We start from the raw sequence: 9,978 nt of genomic DNA, 5'->3' as shown, positions 1-9,978 counted from the left end.
GCCATATGCTGTGATTTTAGATAAGAAATTTTTTTAAAACTATAATTTTTAAACTTTTAAAATAGTAACTGTTGAGCTACAAGTAATGCATATTTAAAGTCCACACCGTAAGTGATAGTATTTGGCAAAAACAGAGCCATATTGGTTTTTACCATACAGAAAGGTACTGAGAGAGTTTTTATGTTAAGACTGGACATAGCTGTATGACAGTAGTTTTTGGGTGTTAGTGCTAGTAGAGACAGTATTTTTGACTGGCATGGAAAGCAGTGCTAGAGCTAAGAAAAAATGCAGTACATTCACAGCTGGAATATGACAGGGAATCCAGAGGTACCAGAAAGTCACTGCTGTTGACAGTATTTCTGGGGTTACAGTCAGTAACACTCATGAAGATATTGACAAGAAGGTTACCATTTGGGATGGTGAGCAGAGAAATATAACTGCTCATGATTTATTTATTGGGAATTAGTTGAGGCTATTTTGATGGAAGTCACTACTTATAGCAATAATCTGATGAAATATAAATGAAATTATAACTTTGCATTAATTTTTTTTTTATTTAGCAAACATGTTTATAAATGTCAAAGACAACTGGTTTGAATTGTTTGCCTAAAGATGATGGTCTCTAGAAACAAGGGCACAAATGCAGCAAGTAAGACTAAATGCTGGTCACTTCTAGATTAAAATTCTACTGCATGGAAGAGATGGTAATATGTTGTATGCAATGTAAGATGGGTCAATAAAACCACAGCTGTTGCAATTAGACATGTGAAATACTGGATGTGCTGAGACAGTGCTTCAGCTCAAAACATTAAGTGTGATCTGCAGAATGTGTTCAGATGTTTGAACACTTAAGGAGAGAGAATCCAGACTGTTCTAAACTGTCTCGGTGAAAATGTAACCATCATAGAAATATCTAGTGTTTATAATTCACAGCACGCTTTGAAGCTTTGTAGAAGATCCTTTAATCAGCGAGGCTGATGCTACTCACTTTGTTTCAATGACAGCTGACCTTTTGTTAGTATACTCTGAAGGAGGAGCTGCTGAAGAGTGCATGGAGGAAATGCATGGTAAATTTCACTTTATAATCGCTATTTGCTTGCTGTGATGGTATGGTACAAATGAGCTGATGATGCAGAAGTCAAGAGTCATCCAGGTCTCCAGCTCCCGCCAGGTTCTGTGAAGCCAGTTCACACTAAGAAGTTGGTGTGCACAGAAAGTGTGAAGCTTGACTGAATAGTGAAGAACTGTGTGTTTTGGTTAATTTAACCAAAACACAGTGAGGTAGACTCAAAAGATTTACACTTAGAAATACAAGTATATAGAACACTTATTTTATTAAAACTGTCCATTTATAGGCTTAGAAATGACAAAATCATTGCTGCCAACATTCAGTAAGCTTTGGAACCAAACTTAATTAATCCTGAAATAGTTATTCTGGGTTATTCAGCAGATGGCTACAAAAGAACCACAGGAAAGAGTATGTTGCTGGGTATACTATAAGGGAGGATAAATGGGGGACTGACACCCTCCTCACAAAACAGCAGCAGCTTGGGTCTGTGGCATTTGTACACTCAGGCAGTGCATCCTTGTGACCTGTGATGATCCCATCTCAGGAGCAACAGAGAAATACACAATAGGATGACCAAGTTTACTGCTCTCTTCAGAGCCTGGGTATGCCAGGAGTGTCCATGACTTGGCTGATGGTCACCATCTTCTCTTAATAAATCATCTTTCCAAACCTCTCTAAAAGATGTGTCAACACAACTGTATTTCTGTTAGTAAATCATAGAATCACAGAATCAGAATGGTTTGGGTTGGAAGGGACCTTTAAAGGTCATCTATTCTAGCCTCCCTACAATGAGCAGGGGCATCTCCAGCTAGATCAGATTGCTCAGAGCCTTGTCACTTCTGATTGTGAATGGTTCCAGGTATGGGGCAGCTACCACCACTCTAGGTGACCTGTTTCAGTGCTGCACCACCATCATCATAAAATATCTCTTCCTTATACCTACTCTACATCTACCATTAGTTCAATTTAAAACCATTACCCTTCATCCTATTGCAACCAGCCCTGCTGAAAGGTCTATACCCATTTTTCTTATAAGCCCCCTGTAAGTATTGAAAGGAAGTGAGAGAGAAATGATTAAAAATTAATGAAATTCAGAGAGGTTAGGCATTAACCCTCATAAAAATCAAATAGCTTTGTTTTGGCCAGGAGAGGTAGATCCATATCTCAAATCTGTATCTTAAGTTGTTGGGATTGCTTACTCTGCTTGGATTTGATTTTTAAAAGAATGGCATGGTAGCTGTTTCACTTGGTGGCACCAGAAATCCATCTTGCACTGTGCTGGAATGAGGAAGTGAGCCCGAGACAACATATTGCACCCATCAGAAAAGGGGTCTGGCGCAGACAACCTTCCCTGGCTGAAGGCTATGCTGCTTCTCACAATCAGGAATTGAGTCCTGTAGAAGGGCACCTTGGTCTTGCAGAGGAAGGAAGGAAGGAAAGAGGAATGCAGAAATCTTCTATTTCTTCTCATTCAGTGTAGGTAGAGACCTAGTCTGGACTTGAGGAAATCTTTCCATGTGTTAGAAAGGCATTTTGGAAATTCTAAAACACATGTAATTTTCTGTTAACGATTTTACCATAGGTGCCCTTATTTAAAAGGATTACAAGACTGCTAGGCTGGATATACACTTAACCAGGAAAAAAATGCACATTGATTGTGTGACACTGACTGAGTTCCCTTAGCTTTTAAATGTAAATGAGGAAGTGGCTCCAGGTCAGGAGAAGGTACAAGAAAGACATTGAGGTGCTGGAGCATGTCCAGAGAAAGACACCAAAACTGATGAAGGGTCTGGACCACAACTCCTATGAGAAGCAGCTGAGGGTGCTGGGGTTGTTTAGACAGGAGAGAAGGAGGCTCAGAGGAGACTTTATCACCCTCTACAACTGTCTGAAGGGAGTGAAGAGCTGAGGGTCGGTCTTTTCTCCAAAGTGATAAGCAATAGGACAAGAGGAAAAATACTTGAATTGTTACAAGAGAAATTTAGATTAAAGAAATATTTTTTCACCAAAAGGGTTGCCAAGCATTGGAATGATCTGCTCAGAGAAATGGTGGAGAAACCATCCCTGCAGGAAATTTAAAGATATGCAGACATGGCACTTGGAACATGGTTTAATGGTGGACTCGCTGGTGCTTGGTTAGTGGTTGGACTCAATGACCTTAAGTCTTTTCCAATCTAAACAATCCTGTGATTTTGTGACCTCAGGGAGTTATTGTTCATTCCTAGGCTACAAGGTCAGACTGCTTACTTTGTGTGACCTGGGACATTTGTATTTTGGTTTGTTAGAGATCTGCATCCAGATGTTTTTGTGCTCCCACCCAAATCTGTTTTACAGAGCTGTAGATGCTGGTTTTATTCTTGACCAAATTACAGCATAGTTTAAATAAAAGTAAGACCTTGAATTCTCAGACTAAGAACAAGTCCCCAGTGTGAGGGAGGTGAGGATTTGTCTGGAAGTATACAATGAGATCTATAATTTTGATATTTGCACTGCCAAAAATGATTGAGTTGAGTGGTCAAAATGTGCTGGTTTTCGTCTATCTTAGTGCTTAGTGAAAGAATCAATGTTTATACAAGAGACATGGTCACCCACTACTATCAGTGTGCTAAGAGCATCCATCAGAGCTAAGGATGCTGTACTTGGCCCTCTTAGATTGACACATTGAATAGAAAATAGTATCTCTATTAAAGTATAGGGCAGAACTTCACAAGGTTGTGTGCCAGACATTATTGGCTTGATAAATATTTTGTTCGCTTCCTGGCTGGAAGCCATGCACCCACCAAAGCTGCTCTGTAATGCTCCTCCTCAGCTTGGCAGGGAAGAGAGGATATAACAAGTCTCATGGATTGAGATAAGGACAGGGAGAGATCATTCATTTATTACTGTCATGGGCAAAACACACTTGACTTGGGGAAGTTAACTGAATTTATTACCACTCAAATTCAGAGCAGAGGAATGAGAAGTAAATCTTAAAACCACTTTCCCCTTGGGCTCTACCTCATCCTCACAGCAGTGCAGAGAGATGGGGGACAAGGGTTACAGTCATACTTTGTTCCTGCCCTTCAGGCAGAGGTGTCCTTCTCCCACACCAACATGGGGTCCCTTCCACAGGAGACAGGTCTCCATGAACTTATCCAATGTGAGTCCATCCCACAGGCAACAGCTCTCCAGGAGTGGTGCAATATGGGTCCCTCTTCCACAGGGTGCAGTTCTTCAAGGACAGGCTGCTCCAGTGTGAGTTCTCTGCAGGGTCACAAGTCCTTCCAGGACTATGGATTTTAAGAGCCTCCATTCTACCGTGGTGGCTGCAACTGTATCTGTGCAATAACTTTTTTTTGCTTCTTAAATATGTTACTCTAGAGGTTCTGCCACAGTCACTGATGTCCTTGGCCTTGTCCAGTAGCAGGTCCATCTCGGAGCTGGCTGGCATTGGCTCTATAGGACATGGGGAAATCTTCTGACAACTTTTTTTCTGACAACAGTGCTTTTGCCGTACATGGAATACTATTTTGCTACCTAGGTTCTTATCAGCTGAGATGAAGTAACTCCTTAGGGTTTGATAGTATAAAATAGACTCAAATCACTGGTGTTCTATTCCACTGGTTTTGCATGTCCCACAGCTTTTTTTTTTTCAATAGCCTCCATATTGATTTTAAAGGAAGGTAAATTAATGGCATTAAGATTAATGTGTCTGCCTCTGCATTTAACATGTTAGTGCATTTTGTTTAAAAATTGTAAAAAGAAACGAGGATTTTTATCTCATTCATGACCAGTACTTTCACACATCATTATGAATGCAGTATAAGTTGTTTTGGGGTTTGGTTTTTTTTGTTTTGTTTTGTTTTTTTGAGTTTTTTTTATGGGGGCCTTGTCTAAGCTGATTTTTTGCTGATATTTTGCTTAATTTATCTATTTATTTTGCTGTTATAGATGATGACAATTAATTTCCATGCAATCTCAAAGTTTGTTTTCCCATATTGAGTAATTCATCATCACAGGAGTAAGGCAGGTTGTTTCTTTGAAGCGTTGCATGTGCATGTCTGTGCATGGATGTATCCAGGCACTAGAGCTGAAAGCCTTTCTTTAACTAATAGTATCTATGGGATGCTACTGCAACACACCTAAGCTACTTGCTGCCCAATGTTAAAAGATATTATATGTCTGTGTGGCACTACAGGTTGTTGAATTCTCTCAAACTCGGATTTCTCTTACTTATTCAGGAAACTTGAAGCCAGAAGTCATTTCTGAAAGTCTTGAGACAAAGGGAGAGGATTCATCTATGTGCCATGAAAAATTTATGAATATTGATCATATCTTTTTTTCTGACAAATGGTCCCTTTCCCTTTTTATACTGTACTCCAAACAGGGAATCACTGATACATCTTGCATTATCTGAGAAAAGTTTTCAGAAACATAAGAAAAAGGTGCCTAGGTGTCCTCCACCAAGGTTTGTATCTTCTCTGCAAGTACACAACTATATTATACTGTATAGAATTCAGTTTCATGGTAGAGCTTTTATTGGAGGGATAAGAACATTTGACTTGGTCCATAATATGTGCCTGAATCATATCAAACATCTTAATTGTCTTTAAGGGACTCATATGATCTATCATGGATGTAGGAAAACATGGGAGATTGCAGGAAATTTGGTAAAACTTTGGGTCTTTGTCCCTGCTTTGAGCTTGGGAAGTGACTAGGTGATGTTCAGAGTTTCTTCTAGCCTCAGATCTTCTGTGATCCCATGAAGATCTGCAGACTTCACAAGATCTAGTGCTGAGTGACTTTTTAAGAATAGTTCAGAAAAATCCTTAGTAATCCCAAAGGGATGCTTTTTTGTCCCTACTTATTTGATACTATATTGGATGACATGAAGTGGTTAAAAACTGCACTTGACACCTAGCTTATTTTTTTGTCCTTCAACCTCATCTGCAAAGTTTCAGCTTTTTTAACATCAGTAATTGGAAAAATATTAGATATTATGAAGTCTGCATGAATCCACCAGAATGGTGTTTAAAGTTGATTCCCTCTTCAGTTACATCTTAAGACTAATTTTTAAATTCTGTTCTTGCATTGCTCTAGTTATAAACCCAACGTTGTGTACTTCTAAATCAGGCATCTTACATAAATCCTTTTTTCTTTTGACCCTATTATTCTTATGAACCAGATTTTCAACCTAATCCTAAATTAGTTTAAGATCTTTATTTGGTACATCCATGACTGACACTAATTATCTTAAATGCTTTTTTAAATTTTCTTACCAAGTTCTATATTATAATTATTTGGATTGGCACCTTTTCTTTTTTTTTTCTTTTTTTTTCTGCAATGGTGTTATCTTTCTTTTAATCTTCTAATCCTTTCCAGTATCTGAGAATCACTGAAATAAAAATTAATGATCCATAGTATGGCTTATTCAACTTCCTAAATATTTGGTTTTAGTAGATGATGTATTAATATCTCTCTTTAGGTACTCTTGGATTGCAAAGTATTTTCACCATGTGACTACATGATCTAGATAGCCTTAAAGAGATATGGCAAAATATTTACAGAATATTTTCTTTCTCACTCTTTATTTTTACCAATTCTGGCATATCCAGCTAGTATGGATCCCATAACACAGTGAAAAGGAAACATTTTTGTTGTTTTTTAGAGCAAACACCTGTTTTTCACCCTCAGTGGAACTATCTCCATGGACTTTCCTATCCCTGTATTTAATTTTATTTTCTTATCAATCTTGTATAGTTTATAATTTCAGGATTTAAAGCCACTATTAGAAGTCTTCCCTTATGTCATTGGAGCCAGCTGCTTTTAGTTCCCATCTCTGACTGTGATTTAGTAGGCCCAGGCTGGTGATGTGTTGTTGTCTATATTGGGAGATCTCATTCCCTATTCCATCTCTACTCCTAGGTCAGGAATCCCTATTTGCCAGATCCTCCTGCAAGATGGTTCAGTTGGCTTAGCTTAGAACAGAATTTTCTTGCTTTCTGACTGTGAGTTATGTTTGGTTGGTAAGCTGAATCACAAGCAGATATGTACAGAGGTGGTACAGAGCTGATAAAAGGGGTGTTGAGTGAAGATGGGCAGCTTAGCCCATGCCTTTTGACAATGTTGAACTATTGAGGAAACTGGCTCATCACGAAGCTGTAGTGGAAACCAATTGGGTTGTGTTCATTTATGGTAGGCATCTCACTCAAAGGATTATTGAATTATGAGCATATCCAAAAATATAAAAGTTGACCATTTGTAGTAGCACCTGGCCATACTACTTGAATCTGATTACTAAAAACAAATGTAATCAAGTAATTCTGACTTGGTTGTCACTAGTGTTTGGTTTTGCAGTTCAGGTAGGCAACTTAAAATGAGGTGTTATTAATGATTCTTGGTCAACTGCATCAGAGAGAGTTTCATTTATGTTTATTTCTTTCCACAACTGCTATGCTCCCACCCCCACTTTTGAGCTCATTCTGGCACTACAAATGAATTGCCCATAACCTGCTGACAGCCAGCAAGTTTGCCAGTTTCTGCAGTCTAGGACCTTCCTAGAAGAAAACAGCTTGCTGTACAAGAGCACTGAATTTCTTAACCCAGGCAAGTGTTCCAAAGGAGTTCTCCAAGATTAGACATGGATGACAGAAGACCACTTGAAAGCTAACAGTAGCTGTGTAAATCAAGGTGTAAGCAGACTGTAAATTGCTCCAATATGATCCTTACCAGCTGCTGTGTGTTTTTCTGATTTAAAAACAAATACTGACTATAGAAAGGAGGTCTGATGCAGTGTGCCTTATTTCTTGAGGCTTACATCAGTTTCTTCACCATAGAAATAATCCCACATATTTTTAACATGTTCCTAACCTTGATAAGATTGCTACTACTACCATAGTTGGTTATAGAGATGACAGTGGAGTATATGCCAACACTATTCTCTGTAGAGCCAGTTACACATATGGAGAACAATGAAAGATACACGTGATGTGATCTAATACTCATTTGAATCATTACTTGCAAACATCTGGTTAGATCTGATTGTGTATCTGATGTAAACATACAATTCACATGTCTTTACATATAGATAGTGGCAGCAATAACCATTAAAACACCTGCCTTGCTGGGAGAGAGGCAAAGAAGGGCTTCCTAAACTTTCATGGAAATACAGAACAAGTGTGGAACACTTTTAAATGTTGAAGAGAATAGGAGATCCTTTAACTAAAGGCAAGTGTCCAAAAGAGACTTAACAAGAATTTTAAAACAATTGTATAACCAGTCTTTGTCTGAACAGATGAGTAAGATATTGTTCCTTACAAACACCAGCCAATGTCTTAACAATATTCTTATGGTTTTACAGTATTTTACAATTCCAGAAAAAACAACTGAAAAGATCACTGAATGGAGTAGCAGGAGATAGCAAGTTACCACTTAGCTTTTACAGGGGTGAAACAAAAATCTGTCTTCTGTTCAGACTCTGTTGTGCATGGCACCATATGCTGTGAATACTTTACAGCTTCTGTGAAGAGGACATAGCAAGACACTGGTGCTGCTTGTGTCATACAAACAAAGCATTTTTGCTCCACACACTAAAATAATGGCAACAGTAGACTGTTGTCAGTAATTGAAATAGTGTGCATGTCTTCTGGATACTACTGCTCCTCCTGTGTGTTGGTACAAACACCTTTACTGATGACCTAGACAGAAGGTATAGCTGAGTCCATGTTTCTGGGCCCAGAAGGACTCCAACCCGGTAAAACTCAGAACATTGTTTGCTTATAAATTGATGCTGAGGTAACAGTTACCACTTCAAGAACAGGGTAACACTTTTTTGAAAGCTTCTTTTACAACTTGTGACAACAGCTGGTTTTTCCTAACCATAAGTAGCATGGAAAGCCATAGACTGCACTGTTGCTGCCTACATGAGGGATGAACTCCTTCCTGAGAAACAGATTATTCAACGGTTTCACACTTCTTTATCAAAACCATGTTACTGTAGGACTGTTTTGAGCTGGAGAATCACTTGGAGGAATGACTACAAAATGGTATTTGCCAAAAACCTCTTGAATTCTAATGAATGTTTTTGTGGCATCCCTTGGGGAGCAGCTGGCAAAAGCAGTCACATTAAACAGTCTGGAAAAGTCATAGCTGAGGAAAATGGGGGTACAGGTTTCATATTTCTCTTACTGGGAAACTTATTGTTTCCTGTAAGCAAAGGCTGGTACTTAGGTGAGTGCAGTAGTGACAAGTTCTAGCTCATAGCTAGGTAGACAGAGAACACATCGTCCATGTTCTCCCATCATACTAAAGACACTACCTCTATTTTGAGAAGTTTGATAGTCTTCTCAAGTATCTTGCAAAAATGCCAATAAAGTAGCTCTAATGGCCCATCATCCTGAATTTTATAAAATTTTCAACTCCTCTGTTGGGAAGTTGTGGCAAATACATATTCTTCCCTTAATCTGCAGGGAACACCTGTGCCCACATTGATTTTTCCCTGTAATTTCCCTATTCTCTCTCCTGTGAGTGTAGTGTTTGCTCTATGCTACTCTATTCTAGCTAAAGAAATTATGCCAGACTAATAGTGGTCGTCTGAGGGCCAAGTTTCTTGTGCTAGATGTACAAGATGCAGTTTTTACATTGAGAAATCTTTTGCATTTTAGTCCCCAGATAAAACTAAATTTATTCTGTAATCTCACTAGAAGCAGGGATCCAATCTACTGTTTTCAATCAGGTGACTCAGAGCATGGAACTGTGATTTCAGCAGGGCAAAATGTGTGGCTGCGCTTGGCCCAGCCATGGGAACAGACTGGTGAGACTTCAGAGGGATGTCAGTTGCAGAGATGGCAGATCACAGACTACAACAGTCCTCCTGCATTCACGTACCCGAGCGCTTGGAGTGTGCTGTCAACCTAGGAACTGCTCAGAAG

Source organism: Camarhynchus parvulus, chromosome Z (assembly GCF_901933205.1).
Source record: "Camarhynchus parvulus chromosome Z, STF_HiC, whole genome shotgun sequence".
In the NCBI taxonomy this organism is placed as follows: Eukaryota; Metazoa; Chordata; class Aves; order Passeriformes; family Thraupidae; genus Camarhynchus; species Camarhynchus parvulus.
The sequence above is the reverse complement of the archived record's forward strand: the minus strand, read 5'-3'. Positions refer to the sequence as shown.